Below are 17,046 nucleotides of genomic sequence, written 5' to 3' on the forward strand. Positions count from 1 at the left end.
TAACTATATATATATGTGTGTGTGTGTGCGTACACACACATCAAATGCTGTAGTTGCAATTATCTTGGCAATCTTACAAAAAATTGGAAACATAGAGAAGGCACATCAACTAGTTGACTGAATGCCTGAAATAGATGTCAGCTCATGGAGGGAAACGATTGCAGGATATGCACAAAATGCATTTATTGAAAAGGCTTTAGAAACTTTCAAGTATGTTGCAATCTTCATACACATTCTGTATGTGTATATATATGTATCTATGTACACACGGATGTGTGTAGATATGTATGTATGTATTTATGTATGTGTACACACATGTCAGATGCTGTAATTATGTAATTACAATTGTCGTGGCAGTCCTACAAAAACACTGGAAGAATAGAGAAGGCGTGTGAAGTGTTTGACAGAATTCCTCAAACAGATGTCATTTCATGTGATGTCCCATTCTAGAATATTTGTAATTTCTGTCCTAAAACAGTAATCCTTAATGATAAGGGCTTTGTCTAAAATTATGAATTTATTATAATTTTCAGATCAATAATTCATAACATAATTAATAATTCTGAAAATAAATCATATCTTGATTTGTTTGCTATTATGTTTCTTCAAACTGTGATGATTTCCTCTTGTACGCCTGCTTCAAAAGTTCTTTCACATCTTCCCGTATCAGAGGTTGTCATCCCTAACTCAGCAATGGCAATCAAAAGTTTATGTTGTTAGCTTGCCAAGGGTTTAAGAGGTTTTGTTCTTAAAACTCTTTAAGGGTTTTTGTCAACTTTGGCCATAGGTTATTGATTGATGTCCTCTCCGCTCTTCCTTTTATATTTTATTATGAGTGGGGTCACAACTTCCTATTTATGTGCTGCCCTTTGTTAACTTTAATTCAATTCCCAAATTAATTCCCAAGCTAGGGCTCTTATTTATTTATAACATGGGCACTATTTTAATCACGAAGTCTATGTTTTAAGTGGTGATCTGCTATCATTGGCGAGGCATGACATCTTATGGAATGGACTTTGCTGAAAGATATGTACAAAATGGATTTTCCAAAAATGGTTTAGAAACTTTTGAGAAAAGGCAATTTGTGGGTGTGAAGCTTGATTCTGCATTATGTGCATGTATGTATGTGTGTGCATATAAATGTGATGGTGAAGATTGCATATTGACGATAATTCTCATTCAGTTTTGGGTCCAATTTTGATGGAATTTCTTAATACACTGGCATTAATGAAAGGAATGTGAGTTTGTGGTGACTGATCAGGGAAGTACTGTACACTCCATATTTTATCAGCAATAATTGGGCCGACATGTTGTAACTAACTATTACCCTAAAGCGGCAAAAATATTGTATAAAATGGCTTAGGGTTAGGAATTTCATAAGTGTGTTATGTGATAATAGCTTCTTGCTGCGGTATTGAGTTGTAAGGTTGTAATCCGGTTGTAATCACTGGATAATAAAAATATTGGACTCGCTGTTTGGTGGACATAGCCCAGGAATTGGGTGAACCACGTTAAATCTTTGTGTCTTGTGTTCTCTTCTGTGTGCATTATTATTTTCTGTTATTGAATATATTTGCATGTAATTGTTATTTCTGTCTCTTTAAATCCTAACAAGGAAGCTTTAATAATTGAGCAATTTAAGGTGCAGGTCCATTCCTGAGACATTGGTGGGAATTTTGAAGAGCTTGGAGTATATGTAGGAAGAGTTATTTTATTCACTTTAGGCGATTCATAATATAATTATATATTGACAATTTGCACATTGTACAACAAACATTTGGTTCATGACTTGATGCCTATGCCTATCCATTTCATCCTTATCTACCTATCTTCATACATCAAACTTTTCTCATTCCTATTTGCACAAAATCCATAGTTCCATGGAGTTTCTTTGATGATGGGATGGGGGTACCAAGGTCCTAGTTTTTGGGACAATGGGGGTGGCAGTGCAGGGTTGGCACAAATACATATAGTACTTGAAAAATTAGTAATAAAAACAAGTGTAAGAAGTATAAGAATTGCAAATGAGACTTTTGCATAATATTTACACCACAGACATTAAAACCATGACAATGTTTGCATTGAAATTTGAACATTAACAATGGTCAGTAGAGTTTTGGAACTTTTCGAGAAAATTAAGAATAAGGATAAGAATTACAGATGAAACTTTGGCATACTAAGTGAAGTTTGAACTACTATACTGTTACAACATGACAGTAATTACTTTAACAATAGCAATGGTGGTTGGAGGTTTTGGGTTTGGGGCAAAGCCTCCAATGGGGTCAAGGGCAGTACCCCTTGTGAGGGTTTGGGGGAAAAGTCCTGAGCATGATCAAGGGGCAGGAGTATCCAAGTGGAGGTAGCAGTGCATTGGGGGACATTTCCCCAAGTCCTTGTATCTTGAACTAATTATTAAATGTTAATGGTATAATTATTAAATATTAATGTTATAATTTCTAGTATGCATATTAATATAATTATTTAGTTTTTATTAATTCTACATATATATTAAATTACAAATTTTAATTTCAATTAATTGAAAATTAAAATATTAATATATATCAGTATCGATGCCAACCAACCATGACACATATCCTAATGCTATGACACTACAAAGTCAGGTACTCACCACAGACTGGTTTCCATTTCAACTCCACAGTCGCCTATTCAAACTCCATTTTTACTCTGCAGTCGCATCAATCTCCATGTCTGACCAACACCAAGGCTTGTCTGCATGCAATCAACTAAGCAGGTGGCGTTATTGAATCTGACAGTAAATTGCCTAATTGTCTCATTAACCAAAAAAGCTACTATTTTGACCTTTGCTGTAATATTCTGATATGGTCTTGTGTTCAGAGAAGAGAAGCACAGCTGTAGGTAATTAGATCCTGGTTAGGTCTGATGTGACCTGAGGTGCCTTGTGCTTGGCTATTACTTGCTGCAGTTATTTTTACATAATGAATAGTATTTTTCTCTTATATTTATATTTTTTAAAATTTAGAAAGTCCTTTATGTACTACTTGTTGTGTTTGCTTATGTTGTCTGCTGCACTACTTTTGGATGTAGGTGTGGCTTTACTTACTGAGATCTGTTGAGTTACATGTTCATGATGATTGATACAAGATCTGTTGAAATATCCTCAAAAAAATGAACGTGTATTGTTCCATGTGCTTTTTCTTTTCTAGAGTTAGTTTTTTGGCAAGAATTGATGCTTCATGCGAATTGTACAGTGACTGGTTTTCAGGAAAGAAGCTTTTGTTTTGACACTGTCAAAGTGAGCCTAACACCATAATTATATTTTTTCAGGTTATTTCACTTACGGAAAGGCTTTCTTAGATGCCTTTATGAAGAAAATCTGTCCAAGCTGCGGGATGGGCCTTATACCATTGTATTTTGCAGGTGCATTCGCCTGCTGAAGCAAAGTATTCCCGATAGCATCGTATTTTGAAGAAACTTTGTCCAGCTATTACAGTGGATTGCATGCATTTTGTTTGTTGACTAATTAACTGCTATTTTGTAGAATATAGAGTATGCATTTTTGTGTATTGAAAGAAATTAGTTCAGTATTGCATTGGATGGCATGTTTGTTGTCAAATTACTTTCCGTTATATATTGTATGCTTCTGTATGGAAAAATGTATTTCTGGCTAATTGGATTGCATACATCTTTGTTTGTTGTCAAATTAATTGCTATATTGGATATTTAACTCGTTTCCATGTTTGATGATGCAGGCATTGAATGGTTTCTGGAAGGAAGTTTTTGTCTGGATACTGTCTAAGTGAGCCTAACACTGGCATCACTTTATCATATTTCGCAGGTTACTTTTGAAGGAAAGCTACGGTGCGGTAACACCTTCCTAATGCCAATTAGAGGGATGCAACCAAGAGCAACTTTTAATTTCAATTTCAAACACGTTAAGATGTGTACTAATACTCAAGAAACAGAAACAGAGAACAAACCACAAGCATAACACAAAGGTTTTACGTGGGAAAAAAACCTTATCGTGTAAAAAACCTACACACAAAAGTCAAACCCACCCTTGTATTTCAGTAAACAAAGTTTACATACTGTGCGACAAGACCTCTCTAATGTTTGCATAAATGTTGTAACTCAGTCAAGATAAGCATACAGAACAAACTCTATATCCTTCTGAGTTAATTGCTACCGCCAACAATTACAATCCAACTGTTTTCTCAAACCTTCTAAGGAGTCCTACAGCAGATCTATACACTGCAATTCGTTATGGATTTTGGTATGCGAACCATCGGTTTGAAGACTTGACCAAGAATAACACCAGCCTTGGCAAAAACCCTTAAAACCTTAAGCTTGAACTTCAAATGTGAGTTTACCATGTTATCATGGTGAGCAACTTGCTTGTTTTTGTTTTAGCTTTGGTTCGTGTAGTCGCCATTGGTTCACAAAGATGCTTGACGGCTGAGTATTGCTTTCGATCCTGCTCAAAATGCCTGCACAACCACCATGTGACAACCCCCACTTTCGGCTAAGAACTCCTTTGCGGAATCAGTACATATGAGGGATAGACTTCTTAACATTCTCCGGCCTGCCTGCTATGGGAATTGCTAATTAGTATTTTCTTTGGCTAAGCCAAAGCTTTCTGCTAGATTTGTCCCCTCTGATTTCCATTCCCAGAATGTATTTCACAGCCCCCAAATTTTTCATTTCAAACTTCAAGGACGACTGAGTTTTTAAATCTGAGATCATTCTTTTAATACTGGCTAGAAACAACATATCATCTAGATATAGAGCAATAACAATAGTGCGATCACCATCAACTTTATAGTAAACACAATGATCAGACTTTGACCTCACAAATCCCAAAGATAGCACATGTATCATATTTCTGATACCACATTCTGGGAGACTATTTCAACCCATAAAGAGACTTGTTGAGTGTACGTACCAAATGTTCTTTACCTTTTCCCTCAAAATGCTCTGGCTGAGACATAAATTTCTTCTTCAAGGTCACCATGAATAAATGTTGTCTTCACATCCATCTGCTTGATTTCAAACTCAAGTGCCACTGTAAGTGACAGAAACCTAATGGATGTCAGTTCAGCTACAGGAGAGAAGATTTCTCATTATCAACCCCTTCTATTTTTGTAACCAGTCTTGCCTTGTACTTGTCAATACCGTCATCCAGAGACCATGCTTCTTGTTAAATACTCACCTATAGCCCACAGGCTTTCTACCTTTAGGTAAGGGCACCAGTTCCTAGGTTCCATTCTTTTCCAAAGACTTCATTTCATTATTTATGGCTTCCAACATGTAAGTCTAACATGTTAATGGTATTTTTTTGTAGTCCAAGGCTCATCAGCATCAGTAAGAAAAGCATAGGCACAATTCACATTCAACAGAGTATTGAAATCTATCTGATGAATAGCCATACCTATCTGGATGCGACCTCTCTCGTTTAGACCTCCTCACTTCTTGCAGTGGGGCTTCTTGAGGTTCTTGTTTAGGTTCTTCTGAACTCTTGGAGCTGCTTGATCTCACCTCATCTTCAAGCATGTTTAGGGTCTCATTTTTTGGCACACTTGGGGTTTGGAATTCCTCCCTTTTAGAAGCTAATGGGATTTTAACTGCTTTTCACTTTTTTTGTCTTTTCTGGCTGCAGATTTTCTGAGACAGGTTTCAGCTCGTGGAATATAACGCACCTGCTATACAGAACTTTCTTAGTTATTGGATTCCAAAGTTTGTTTCCCTTCACACCAATGCCACAGCCATTGAAAATACATTTGTCAACTTTGTTATCCAGCTTTGATCTCTTCATATCAGGCACATGAGCATATGCCTCACAACCGAAGACACAAAAATGTCTTAATGAGGGCTTTTTACTACCCTATGCTTCCATTGGTGTTTTGTCAATCAATGCTGCAGTAGGAGAACATTTCAGCCAGTAACAGGTTGTAGCCACAGCTTCAGCCTTGAGCTCCTGCTACAAACCAGCACTGCTTAACATGCTCCTAGCTTTCTCCATCAAAGACCTATTCAACCTTTCAGCAGCTCCATTTTGTTGCAGAGTATATGGTGTAGTCGTATGCCTCTTTGTTCCATGATTTGCATGAAACTTTGTCAAAATCTGCATTGCAAAACTCACCACCATTGTTTGTTCTTAAGCAATTAATCTTACTCAGTCTGATTCTCAACAAAACTTTTTAAATTCTTTAAACCATCTGACTTCTCGAGTAATCATCTATAAACAATACATAATATCTAGATTTGGACGAAGAAGGAACATCCACAGGACCAAAAACGTTAGTGAATATGGTCCAACAAACCAGAAGAGTTTTGAGAACTTGACTAAAATTGAACACGGTTTTGCTTTCCACATATACAGTGTTCACAGAAATCGAAATCAAGGTTACAATGAACCAGCTTATCAACCATGTTTTTATTCTTAAGGTTTCTAAACCTTTCTCACCAATACTCGAACCTATGATGTCAGAGCATTGTTTTCTCCTATAGAAGTTTAACTTCCATATAGTTTACATCATTTGTTACCATAGCAGCCTTATTAGACTTTACAGAGACACTATTGCAGCATACAAGTTTGGTGTCTAACTATACAGAGTCCCACCGTGTTCACCCTTAGCCAAGACAATAGAACCTCTAGTCAATTTACAGCCACCATGCACAAACATTATCTGAACTCTATGGTGCAGGGGCACCCAGACAATGATATGGGCACATGAGGACACCAAGCATCTTGCAAGATGATAAGGTATCAATGGAAGTCAATTGGAACCTTTTGAAGCCAATAATGGCCTTTGGTAATGTTAAAACCAATTTAATGATCCAATGTTCTAAGGGCCCTGATAAGGACCCTAGGACCCAATTCATGTAATATGGCAACATGGTGCCTAGATTGGTCAATTAGGAGTCTAAAGGGTTTAATGATGTAAAAAGGTCACAAGATGACCATTCCCAAAGTTATAGGCCTCTAGGAGTTTATTTAAATAGAGTTTGAAATTCAAAATTTAAATCCTAATGGCTAGTGCCATTTAGGAGGGAAAATTTGTTTAAGGGCCTAAATGCATTTGTAATCATCTCAAACAGTTTGGAATCGGTTGAAACAGTTTATTGACACCTTAGATAGCCTGGTTAAGGCATGAGGAGGCGACATGGTATGGATGTGACAACATTTGTACGGATTGTGATCATTAAAACCATATTTTCAGCAACTTCCTTATGTATTTGCATGGTTGAATGTGCCTAATGGTTGTGTTTGGCACTGGGATGGTTTTAACATAAGGATCAGACACTTTTTAACCTCTGTGAATGATCTAAGGTAACATTGTCCTTTTATTTCTCAAAGTTGCTGTTGATAGATTTAAAATTCCTTATCTTGTTTTGACAGTTTGAACATCCATTCCATGAAAATGTCTTCACTCTGTTCCTCATGGGATGGTCATAAAATAACATGTAATACATGAAACTAACCAGTATTTGTAGAGAAATGAATGGAAGTTTGGTGATCACCCTGAATAGTTGGTTAATGGAACACTAAATTAGTGGCTGAAGTATTGCAGTAAGAGATCCAGTTGAAGGAGGGCATGTTTTTATGCTTGGAACAGTCTTGTTATGTCATTTGAATGGTGAATCCAGTTTTGTTTGGTTGAGATTGGGTTCGGAAGGCTGACATTGACCAAGCCCTAGTTTTTGAAGGGTTTTAGAGAGCAATTTGGGGCTTTTGTATGTGGAGAGCCAGTAGAACCAAATTGATTGCATTTTCCTTTAATTGCAGTCATATTATAACTTCGTTAAAAGAGGCAAGATCAGGAGTCAAGTATTTGATATGGTTGCTTTGTAAAAGTGGGGTAATTTGAGTGCAAAAATAGTGACACGGTCAAGTTTGGCCCTATTACTCTAAAACACCTATACCTGAGTTTTATATATGTTATAGAGAATCCAAATGGGTATCTGAATCCACCTTTACACTGTCAAGTGTTTTGGGGAAGTTTTGAGAAAAGGGCGATAAACAGGCTCTGGAGGCCCAATCGGGGATAGTAGGCTTAAATAGGGCAGTTTGAAGAAAATAAAACAAAGGATGTCTTGGGTGTGTAGAATCTGATCAACCAAGTTGGGATAAGCCTAAGGAGACCTTAGAAAGGCTTGGAATAAGCCATAGAGTTTTCAGAGTGAGAAAACACATTTTGTGCAAAAGAACCCAATTGAAAGAATAACGAGGTCTATTGGGTTATTGGTGTATTGCGGAGTCTAACTGATCAAGTTGTCAAAGGATCATTAGGCTCTGCATCATAGTAGTATCAGAGCAAGTAGAACCCTTTGGGAGAAGGGTAGGTGTATATCTCTAAAGAGAAGTTTGATATATTTTAAGAAGAGGCTCAAGGAATGCCTCCAAGAATGACCAATGCTGAATTTGCCAAGCTTGTGGCAAAGCAAGCAGAGGAGAATATAAAGATGAAAGCAGAGTTGGAAAAGTTCAACAACTAGATGAATAAAAGGAAAGGAAACAATAGACAAGAGGATAATGAAGAGGAAGATCATGAAGAAGACGGAGAGAGAGCACCGTGGGAAGAGTCAGATCCTGAGTACGCTAGGATGGCCAAGTTTGTCAAAGCCATTAGGGTAGGTGATTACCAAGGTAAGTTTGATATTACAATGTATGATGGTAAAATTGACGAGGAAGAATTAATTGATTGGTTTAGTGTTGTTGAGAATTTCTTTGATTGTGAAGATGTAAAAGATGATCAAAAAGTGAATATTGCTAAGTTAAGCTTGAAAGGTCATGCACTACTATGGTGGGATTGTCTACAGGCAGGTAGGTGGAAGAAGAAACTACCTAGCTACTTCATGGCCAAGGATGATTGATAAAATGAGGGAGAAATTTCTTCCTAAAGACTGCAAAGTGTAGTTATACAAGTAATTGCAAAGTTTGAGGCAAAAGGACATGGATGTCCAAAGGTACATCGAGGAGCTTCATAAACTTGATATTAGGGTTACCCCTGCTGAAGATGAGGAGGAGAAAGTAGCAAGATACCTAGGTGGGCTAACGTTCAACATACAAGATGAGATTAACCTTGCTGCAGCTATTACTGTGGAAGAATGTTAAATTAGCCATCAGGGTTGAGGAAAAGTTGAAGAGAAGGCAAGGAAGTGGAAGAAGCCAAAGTAACATGAGCAGATGCAAAAAAAATAATAACAGTTGGGCAGAGCAGTAGTGATAAAGGCAAGGAGCCTATGTATGAACAAAGGACTGGACAAAGGGGTGGTGGAAGATTTGGTGCAGGTAAGGGAACCAGTACCTTCACAGGAAAGTGTTACAACAGTGGTGAAGAAGGGCATCCTTTCTACAAGCGTCCTAAAAAGGATACCAAGAAATTTGATAAAAGAGTGACTTTGACATAAGAGGCAAAAGAAGAAAGCAAAGAAAAGGGTAAGTTGTTGAATTGGATCCATACACTGAAGGTGACTTTCTCATACAGTGAGAAAGGGATCAGTTATGTAACAGCAAAAAAGACCAGAGGTATCTATCTTTATAATCCATTGAGGCAAAATAATGATAATAGATTCAGTTTCATTTGATAACTTAGCTTCATATGAGATGGTCAACAAATTTTGCATTTGAAGAAGTTTGCACATCCTAGACCCTATAGAGCCTCATGGGTGAGTGATGAACAAAACCTTGTGATTAGGGAGCATGCTTATGTAGAGTTTACTATTGGTGAGTATAAGGAACAAGTTTTATGTGACATAGTTACTAACAATGACATGCTGCCATATCCTATTAGGAAGACCTTGGCAGTCCATGGGAAGGACAATACATGATGGGTACAAGAACACTTATGTTGTGCATAAAGATGGTAGGGAGTTAATCCTTAAACCTTTGCAAGGTAGTTCCTCATATCAATCAAGAGCTATCTGTTTTGGCAATGAGTATATTTGTTTTTATTTTTATTTTTATATTTATTATTATTTGGTTCAGCTTCGGGGTTTGTGCTTTCCTTTTTTCTTGTTCTCCTTTATTTGGTGAGTCTTTGCTAAATCTGATACTTACTTTGTTTGACATCTGTTGCTCTCTCATCTTGATGATGGATCACATAGTGTGATTCGAAACGTCGATGGTAAAAATCTCCACACAATCTAATCCAGAAACTGATTTACATAATAATGAGTATATTGATCTGCAGGGTCACATGAGGTATAGAGTAAATTATGGATGTGAAAGGAATAGTTGTGGGCACACATTGGTGTCCTATTGATTCATCAGTACAAGACAGTAAAGGTATGTCCATTGAGGGTAGGAGCAAGGGTCATTTGGATCCTAGAATTCAGATGGCAGGGAGGTTCAAACAGATTGATTGTGACCACCCAAATTACAACCAAATGATGGCATTGATGATGCATTTTCTTTTCATGTTTCTAACAAGTTTGTTGCAGGTTCTAAGAAATTGGATAAGGAGTTGTTATTGCAACAGATGCTTGGAAGAGGACAAAGTTGTAGAGATCCTTCTATAAGTCTTGGAGGTGTGAAGACAAGACCCATATCTCTTGGGGTAAAGCTTTTTGGTTGGTGGGGAGTATGGTGCGGGGGCACCCAGACAATTGTATAGGCACATGAGGACACCAGGCATCTTGGAAGATGACAAGGTATCAAAGGAAGTCAATCAGAACATTTTGAAACCAATAATGGCCTTTGGCAATGTTAAAACCAATGTAATGATCCAAAGTCCTAAGGGCCCTGATAAGGATCTTGGGAGCAAATTCATGTAATATGGCAACATGGTGCCTAGATTGGTCAATTAGGAGTCTAAAGGGTTTCATGATGCAATAAGGTCATAAGATAACCATTCCCAAAGTTATAGGCCTCTGGGAGTTTATTTAAATGGAGTTTGAAACTCAAATTTTATATCTTAATGGTTAGTGCCATTTAGGAGTCTAAAGGGTTTCATTATGTAATAAGGTCATAAGATAATCATTCCCAAAGTTATAGGCCTCTGGGAGTTTATTTAAATGGAGTTTGAAACTCAAAATTTAAAATCTTAATGGCTAGTGTCATTTAGGAAGGAAAAGTTTTTTAAGGGCCTAAATGCACTTGTAATCATTTGAAACTGATTGGATTCGGTTGAAACAGTTTATTGACACCTTATATAGCTTGGTCAAGGCATGAGGAGGTGGCATGGTATGGATGTGACAACATTTGTACGGACTGTGATCAATAAAACCATATTTTCAGCAATTTCCTTGTGTATTTGTATGGTTGAATAAGCCTATTGATTGTGTCTGGCATTGGGATGGTTTGAACATAAGGATCAGACATGTTTTAACGTCTATGAATGATCTAAGGTAACATTGTCTTTGTATTTCTGAAAGTTGCTGCTGGCAGATTTAAAATTCCTTACCTTCTTTTGACAGTTTGAATACAATTACGGCTTCAATGGCCTTTCCATGAATGTATTCACTCTGTTGCTCATGGGATGGTGGTCATAAAATAACATGTAATATATGAAACTAACTAGTATTTGTAGAGAAATGAATGGAAGTTTGGTGATCACCCTGAATAGTTGGTTAATGGAAACACTAATTTAGTGGTCAAAGTATTGCAGTAAGAGATCTAGTCGAAGGAGAGCATCTTTTTTTTGCTTGGAACAGTCTTGTTATGCCATTCTAATGGTGAATGCTCTTTTGTTTAGTTGAGATTGGGTTTGGAAGGTTGACATTGACCAAACCCTAGTTTTTGGAGGGTTTTAGAGAGCAATTTGGGGCTTTTGTATGCGGAGAGCTTGTAGGACCAAATTGATTGCATTTTCCTTTAATTGGAGTCATAGCATAACTCTGTTGAAAGAGCCAAGTATTTGATAAGGTTGTTTTGTAAAAGTGGGGTAATTTGAGCCCAAAAACAGTGATACAATCAAGTTTGACCCTATTTCTCCAAAACACCTATACCCAAGTTTCATATATGTCGTAGAGAAGCCAGATAGGTATTTGAATCCTCCTTTACATTGTCAACTGTTTTGGGGAAGTTTTGAGGAAAGGGCAAATAAACAGGATGTGGAGGCCTAATCGGGGACAGTAGGCTAAAACAATGCAGTTTAAAGAAATTGAAAAAAAGGATGTCTTGGGTGTGTAGAATCTGATCAACCAAGTTGTGCAAGTCTAAGGAGATCTTAGGAAGGCTTGGAATAAGCCATAGAGTTTGAGGAGTGAGAAAACACATTTTGTGCAAAAGAAACCAATTGAAAGAATAAGGAGGTCTATTGGGGTATTGTCGAGTCTAATTGATCAAGTTGTCAATGGATCATTAGGCTCTGCACAACTCCAACATTAGACAACTTACTAACCAAGAGTAGATTCCTATCCAGACCTAGTATATGAACTCCATCAATTCCCTTCTGCCATCAAGGAATAGAATTCTGATTCTTCCTCTCCAAATGATTTCCAATGGGGAATTGCTTGTCAGGATCACCTTACTACCACCATATGGTTCATACTTGGAGAAACATTCTTTATGTGACATCATATGGATCAACACTCCTGAATCAATCAGCCATACATCATTAGATGTAGGAACTACTAAGGTTGCTACTAGGGCGTCTGTGTTGCTCTGAGAGGATTCAATGTTTCAAGTACTTGTCTTCCTGTTATTTTCCTCCTTTTTGCAATCCTTCTGGATATGAGCTTTTTGCCTGCAATTTCAACATTTTGCGTTTGATTGCTTTCCAAGAGTTGTGGATGTTTCCCGTGACTACGACTTGGACCTGTTGTCCTTTTCGCTTTTGTCCTTAGATCTGCCTCAAACAACAAGTATTCTTGATGGCCATCACCAAGTGATCCCGCAAATCAGGCAAATAACAACATCAACATACAATGCTCCTCTTCACTAATGGACACACTAGTAGATGTCAGTTGTGCAGTCACCATATTAAACGAATTTAGATGATCTACCACAGACGTTGCTCCACCCATTCTCAAAGAATAAAACTTTTCTCAAGACGAGCTTGTTTACCAAAGATTTGCCTTGATAAATATCCCCCAACTTCTTCCACAAAGAATGTGTGATTTTCTCTTCGTGAGCATTCAACAAAACAAAATCTGCAAGGCTTAACCTCATCAATTCTTTGGCCTTTCGATCAGCTAGATCCAATCTTCTTGCTTCATGCCTTAAGACATTGCCAGGCACAATAATCCACAGTTCTCGATCAACCAGCATATCTTCAAGTTTCCACAACTCAAAAGTTTGTGCCATTGAACTTTTCAATGTTTATTCACCCCTTAAGTGCTATCCCAATTTGTAGACACAACAAATGAGCAACAAATGAGTGCTTTCCAAAACTCCCATTGAAAACAAAATTGGCACAAAAAAACCGACCCTAACCACAAGGATAACAGCTGGGCAAAGCTCTGATACCACTTGTAAGGAAAGCTATAGTGTGGAAACACTTTCCTAATGCCAATTAGCAAGGGATGTATGCAAGAGCTACTTTTAATTTCAATTTCAAATACGTTAAGATGTGCACTAATATTTAAGAAACAGAATCATAGAACAAACCACAAGCATAACACAAGGCTTTTACATGGGAAAACCCTTTTGGGTAAAAGAACCCACACCAAAGTCGAGCCCTTCCTTATATTACAGTAAACAAAGTTTACATACAATGTGATAAGACTTCTCTGATGTTAGCAGAACTGTTATAACTCAGTCAAGAATAGCATACATAGCAAACTCTATATCCTTCTGAGTTAATTGCTTCCACCAACGATTACAATTCAACCGTTCTCTTCAACCCTTCTATCGAATCCTGCAGGAATTTGTGATGGATTATGGCAACTGTTGCTTTGTAAAAATGACCAAGAAAAATTCCAGCCTTGTGCAAAAACGTTTTGAGTGAAACCTTAAGCTTGAACTTCAAATGCGAGTTTACCATGTGTCAGCATGGCAGGCAACTTGCTCGTTTACTTTTTATACAGTGCACAATTTGTTATGGATTTTGGTATGTCAACCGTTGCTTTGAAAAGATGACCAAGAAAAACTCCAGCCTTGCACAGCTCACAAAGATACTCAGCAGGTGAGTTTCGCTTTTGCCCTTGCTGAAAATGCCGCACAGCCACCATGTGACAACCCTCACTTTTGGCTAAGATCTCCTTTGTGAATTCAGTATGTATTAAGGCACATACTTCTGAACAACTTTACCTTATGAACCAAATCGGCATGTGGACCTTATTAAGAAAATCAGCTCAGCTGCTGTGTATTGAATTGCTTGTGCTATAAAAAATAATACCCTTGTTATTTTATCACATTTTGCAGTTTTCTTTACATCACAAATCAAGTTGGCTTTGGTAGCTTACCTTTTTATCAACATCAATTCTTGCTGGTATGGATGCTTTATTCTATTAAAGTTGCATTTTCTTTACGCCAAAGAGAAATTTGATCAAAACATAGGAATTTATAGATTGTGAACAAAAATAAATACATCTCATTCTTTTTTCCGACTCCAATTTAAATCAATAATATTGAGCTTAAGAATATTTCTTTTTGCGAGTAGAAAGCTAGTCCAGCTGCTGTACTGGATTGCTTACATTGTGGGTTGAGCTTTACGCCATTGTATTTTACGGCTTCATTCAATTTCTGAAGAAAACTGTTACAAACTTTCAGGTACCTTAAATCGAGGAAAATCGGTCAGGTAGCTTACATTGTGAAAAAAGCTGGTCCAGCTGCCGTATTGAAATTTTTTAATAATGGATTGAGCCTTACAACATTGTTTTATTATGTAGGCTTCTTCAATTTCTGAAGTAAACTGTTACAGGCATCTCAATCAATTGTAGAATTTTGGTTTGGCTATAGCAGGTGATTGCATACATCTAGATTTGTTATTTTATTGCTGTATTATGGACACTTGTCCATAGCAGTGAATAATCTTGCCTTTCAGGATGCTTGCAGCTGCATTCCTCATATTTGGTTCCACCATCTTTTAAGATTAAAGCTCTGTAAGCCCAGTTTTTGTGGAAATCTGATAGCTCTGAAGTCTGTAACCTCGTTTTTGCTTAGGAGGACAGCATGGATTCATAAGCAATCCAAGTTAAGTGGAGAGGTGTGAAAGTTTCCAATAAAAATAAGCTTCAAAGATCCCTGCAATTTTAAAAGTATCCTATGACATGGCAATTTTCTCCTTCTTGCGTTCCCAACATCGAATGAGGATTTCCGATTAAATGAAAATCTGCACTGTGGAGGTAATTCTAAAATATGATATTTGTGAATGGCTTTATAAAACTTCTGGAGGACACCTAATGATGCAGATTAGGTTAATGTTGCTTGTTATTGTAAACTATTGAAATTCAAGTCGAATTTTATTTCTTCACTCAATTCCATTAATTCTTATGTCATCTTCTGAACTTACAAAGAAATTCTAGAAAGAGTGAATGAATGAAAGAATGAATGAATGAATGAATGAAGGATTTTAATAACGTCCATGAGGCCAACGCAGCCTATGGGACCCGACTGCTAACAACTAGCCTAATCCAGCTGTAGTCCTTTGACTAATTCTTCTTTTATTTGGTGTATTTTGATGATCAGGTTTGCGGTCTTATTTAGCTGCTTTTCCTCGAAGAGGTGGTGGCCCATACTATTGTTTTCTAGCATCTCTGAGTATTTGGATCTGATGTCCCTGTATGCTAGGCAGTCCATGACAAAGTGATGTTTTGTCTCAATTGCCCCCGTGTCACAGAATAGGCATGTCCTAGCTTCCCATTCTTCTTTTGGCACTTTCCATCTACCCGTCTCACATCTCAATTGATCGGAGCTGGTCCTAAGTCCTATAAGCATTTTGGCCTTCCACTTAATGGTCATGCCTAGATATCCCTTTTTCTCGTGACATGTGTTGGGGTTAAATTCCTTAATATTTTGAACTTTTTTCCTCCCCCTGCACCTTGTCTACATGATGTTACAAAATCTTTTGCGAACAGACTTCTTGATGTCTTCTGTACCATCTGGACAACTATGAATGTTGACATCCCACTTTTGCATCCATTTATTGTTTTGCTTCATCCATGTGTTTTATCTCCTTTCTAACCTTTCTTCAGTGACTAGCTTAGGCTAGCGATGATTTCCCATGCTCTGTGTTTTCTTTAAGTAACTTAACAGTAAGATCATTGCAACAACTTCCAAAGGGAAGGCACCCACTTCAGTGAATAATATCTCGTAAGACACCGAGGTTTTGATTTTAATGCTGATGATGATAAAGTGCTTTTGTATTCTTTCTACTTGTCTCCATTTCTGATCTGATAGTCTGCTGCCCCAAATTTTGCATCCATACAAGATCACCGGTGTGACAAGTAGTCCAAATAATATTTGTCTTCCAATTCTAGAGTTTTGCATTCTTGCACTTATTTTCTAAAGAATATAGTGCCTTCCAACCTCCTTGAATCCTTTTGGATCTGCACGTTTTCCAACTGAGTTTGTTTTGAAAGTCTATTCCCAAGTACTTGTATTCACTCACAATCTCTAAAATGTTACCCTTAAAGAATTAAGTGTCTGGGGGTCTTTTGTTTCTTTTCAGTGAGAAGATCATAACTTTGGTTTTGTTGGTGTTAACTTCCATACCCACCTCTTGGCAAAAGCTTAACTTCCATACCCACCTCTTGGCAAAAGCTTTATGACACCTTCAAGTGCCTCTCAAACCATTGGTTGTCTTGGTGATAATGATGAGGTCATCCACATATAACAGTAGTTTTATTACATAACTGGCCAGTTAAACCCCCTTATCGTGCTGGTTTTTCCTAATCATTCCTCCAGCTTGTCAATGTAAAGTCCAAACAAGGTTGGGGATAGTGGGCACCCTTGTTTGACCTCTATGTCATTGCCAAAGCATTTCGATAGTCCATCCATAGTTTTGATTTTGGCCTTAACCAGCTATATAATCTGTGTACTACTGTCCTTAGCACCATAGGTATGCCCAACTCTTCCAATCTTTTCCAAAGTTTGTGATGAGGTACTATGTCGAAAGGTTTTTTGAAGTCCACAAAACAGCAAAAAGCCTCATCCCCTGGGGTGTCCTATATTTTCTCAAC

The 17,046-nt window shown here is 37.4% G+C and overlaps 1 long non-coding RNA gene across 7 annotated transcripts in view; it reads left to right on the top strand.

Annotated features, from left to right (window-relative positions):
* Positions 1–15,352, top strand: part of LOC149550806 (uncharacterized) — a 43,005-nt gene extending 27,653 nt beyond the window's left edge. For 2 of the 7 annotated variants that reach the window (XR_016352606.1, XR_016352608.1), the window contains exons 3-5: positions 3,307–3,399; positions 3,732–3,840; positions 14,636–15,352. This is a non-coding gene — a long non-coding RNA (uncharacterized LOC149550806). Of the gene's footprint in view, positions 1–3,306; positions 3,423–3,731; positions 14,355–14,635 lie in introns of all 7 variants that reach the window. The other 5 variants (XR_016352607.1, XR_016352602.1, XR_016352604.1 and 2 more) reach the window with 5 other exon arrangements.
* The last annotated feature ends 1,694 nt before the right edge of the window (positions 15,353–17,046 follow it).

The sequence above is a fragment of the Cupressus sempervirens genome, chromosome 6 (genome assembly GCF_028749045.1).
Source record: "Cupressus sempervirens isolate cs-2001-9-10 chromosome 6, ASM2874904v1, whole genome shotgun sequence".
Classification (NCBI taxonomy): domain Eukaryota; kingdom Viridiplantae; phylum Streptophyta; class Pinopsida; order Cupressales; family Cupressaceae; genus Cupressus; species Cupressus sempervirens.